Below are 2,490 nucleotides of genomic sequence, written 5' to 3'. Positions count from 1 at the left end.
CCCCGAGAAGGGGAACGAGAGACTGCGTCGGTCCGCCGCACCTCTCTCCCCGCCTGAAGCGCCTGCTTCATAGTTTAAGCTAATGATGAGTGTGTACAGGTGTGCTTTATACTCCTCCGGTTATTCCGTCACACCTTACCGTTCTAGCAACAGGCCAATAGGATTGGAGTGATTTCATTCACGTTCAGACCTGCTTCGCCTAGAGGCGTTCCCATAGTGTCGTAACCGACGCAGTCTCTCGTTCCCCTTCTCGGGGAACCAGGGTTACATACGTAACCCGAGACGTTCTCCAGCGATCATGTTTGGGTCACAAACTAATATCTAACAAAAAGTTCTGACGGTTTCTGTTTCAACCGGCGAGAAGGAAGTCCATCCTGAATCTTTCTGCTTCATTATATATCATTATTGTTTTAGGTAACTCACATTCTTTCGTCTTCGGTGGTTCCAAAACACTTTGGAAAAAAAACCTTTGCATCACCAGACAAAGTCAATTAAAAAACAACACTGCAAACACTGTTGTAACTAGTGTGGTGGTGGCTGTAACAGAAGTTTTCTATTTTTTAAATATTTTTATAGAATTAAAATTTCTCTTTTTATTTTCAATTACTTTTCGCTTTTTGACGCCCCGGGTACCTGTTTAGCATAGTTTTTGCACGTGTAGGGCTCCGGGGTCAAAGTAGCAGGAATATAAATGAATATTTTCTAATAAAACCTGTGGTTAACGTTGTGAAACCTCACAGTTTGGTAAGGTTTACACACCAAAACTCCTTGGTTATGTTTAGGAAAAGATCATGGTTTGGGTCAAATTACATGACTTAACTTACGTAAGTTATGTAACGTTGCTAAAATGTTGACTTTTTGTTTCACACAGGGAACGAACAATCGGTCTCCTGCATGAATGTATCAGACTTTTCTGTTGTGCTACAGGGTGCCGGGTGTGTTGGTACCAGACACCGGAAGTCGTGACAAAGCGTAGCTATTTGACGCTTTGAGAATGAGGACGGGCTGAACAGTCGTCCTCCTACTGTGACAATATAGGACACAGACACAAACAAGATCAAGTTAATTTATTTATGTTTGGTTTATGTCTTTAATTTTGTTTTGTATCCCCTGCATCTGTTGGGGGGTCAGGTGTTAATGATTAAAATCAGGTTGAATTTGAATAAAGTGATGCTGAGAGGCTGGACTGTTGGAGATAACAGGAGAGGATGAGGAGGAGGACAGTTCAAATATAGTATTTACACATCTGGGCTTTAAAACCCTGCTGAAGGTCCATGCTGACTCGCCTGGCTTCACCTTGATTAAAGTGTGTGTGTGTGTGTGTGTGTGTCTTACCTTATCTAACACCTGCGTAACTGCATGAAGCCTGTGAAGCGTCGCAGCCGCCCGAGGGCGAAGCATTTTAATGAAGGAGATGAAACCCTGAGAAGACCTGAGCAGGTTTCTGATCAGGCTGAAAGAGAGAGAAAAAGAGAGAGAGAGAGTTGCTGACTCTTCCCATAATGCACTGCTGCTTATATTCACTGTCTTTTGAAATCTCTATGCACTATTCACTTTCTGCCTCTCTACATGAGGACACACTGCCATCTGCATGGCCAACAAGTACATTTACTCAAGTACTGCAATTAAGTAGTTTTGAGGTACTTTAACTGTTTAACGAACTATTTTTTGTACTTTACGGGAAATGTTTTAGTAATTTATGAGGAATCGATGACCGTGTGAATTTTATTTCTAAATGAGTTTCAGATTTCTATCATATGAATAAAATACACTCAATTCAATTCTATTTTATTTATATAGCGCCAAATCACAACAACAGTTATCTCACAGCGCTTTTCATAAAAGAGCAGGTCTAGACCGTACTCTGTGATGCTATTTACAGAAGCCCAACAGTTCCCACCAAGAGCAGCACTAGGCGACAGAGGAAAGGAAAAACTTCCTTTTAAGAGGCAGAAACCTCGAGCAGAACCATGGCTCAGGGTGGGCGGCCATCTGCCTCGACCGGTTGGGGTGAGAGAGAGAGAGAGAGAGAGAGAGATGTAAGGAGAGAGAGAGGGGAGGGAGGCAGCCTACACAATATACACAGAGGTACAGACAGTGAAGGTAATGTTGCTATAGACTAAATGAAAAATGGTACAGATATTTATAGTAGTGTTAATGGTAACCATCGTAATGTTAATGATTATAATAACAATAACAATAAGACTAGCAACAATAGTCGTTGCAGCAGAGGGTGTCGAGCAGGAACACAGGGGCAGCAGGTGACCCGCAACCACAGATCCAGACTCCACAGCTCCAGAGCCAGAAAACCTGCAGGAAGTGATAGGAGAGAGGAGAGGGATGAGAAAGCACAAGACTACCAGAAAGGGGAGAAGTTGTGTTAGTAACATGCAATAATGGGATAAGGTTGCATACAGAGGGAGAGAAAGTAGAGGAGAGAGGAGCTCAGTGCATCATGGGAAATCCCCCGGCAGTCTAGGCCTATAGCAG

At 42.9% G+C, this 2,490-nt stretch overlaps 1 long non-coding RNA gene across 1 annotated transcript in view; it reads right to left on the bottom strand.

Moving 5' to 3' along the window:
* Positions 1-1,473, bottom strand: part of LOC123976614 — a 10,319-nt gene extending 8,846 nt beyond the window's left edge. Inside the window, exon 1 of the long non-coding RNA XR_006826392.1 lies at positions 1,336-1,473. This is a non-coding gene — a long non-coding RNA (uncharacterized LOC123976614). The remainder of the gene's footprint in view (positions 1-1,335) is intronic.
* Between the last annotated feature and the right edge of the window lie 1,017 nt (positions 1,474-2,490).

This window comes from Micropterus dolomieu, linkage group LG09 (assembly GCF_021292245.1).
Source record: "Micropterus dolomieu isolate WLL.071019.BEF.003 ecotype Adirondacks linkage group LG09, ASM2129224v1, whole genome shotgun sequence".
Taxonomy (NCBI): Eukaryota; Metazoa; Chordata; class Actinopteri; order Centrarchiformes; family Centrarchidae; genus Micropterus; species Micropterus dolomieu.
Note: the sequence above shows the minus strand (reverse complement) of the source record. Positions and strands in the feature narration are given on the sequence as shown.